This window comes from Sinocyclocheilus rhinocerous, unplaced genomic scaffold, assembly GCF_001515625.1.
Source record: "Sinocyclocheilus rhinocerous isolate Xijiao unplaced genomic scaffold, SAMN03320098_v1.1 scaffold682, whole genome shotgun sequence".
NCBI lineage: Eukaryota > Metazoa > Chordata > Actinopteri > Cypriniformes > Cyprinidae > Sinocyclocheilus > Sinocyclocheilus rhinocerous.
The window spans coordinates 345,948-346,414 of NW_015642528.1; positions in this window are offsets into that span (position 1 = coordinate 345,948).

Here is a 467-nt window from a genome sequence, read left to right on the forward strand (position 1 = left end):
GTTTAGGTGCATATGGAAGATTAGAGGTGATTGTAACTCTCTTGGAAAATAGCAGAAAGTCTGTCGGGGAAACACGGGCTCTGAGGCTATACCGTAGATTTTACACATATGGGATCCACTTTGGTCTCTACATATAGAACCCAGCCCTCTACCGGTTCTCACGGATTCATCGAGTGAGGGTCTTCTGCCAGCCTCCGACAGACACAGAGCTGGTCTGAGGTCCTGAAGCTTTGCATCCTGACTACGTAGCATCTCAATGCTCGGACGGGACAAAGCAAAGCTAGGACTGGGTCTGCCTCCTCCGGGGCAGCACTTGCAGGCTCACCACCTGATCCCTGATCCCACCTGATCCCTGAAGGGAGTAGTGGGAACCTTGGGCACATAGCCGGGCCGGGGCCTCAGGATCACCTGGGAGTCAGCCAGCCCAAACTCTAGGCACGAATCGTCGACCGAAAATGCGTGCAGGT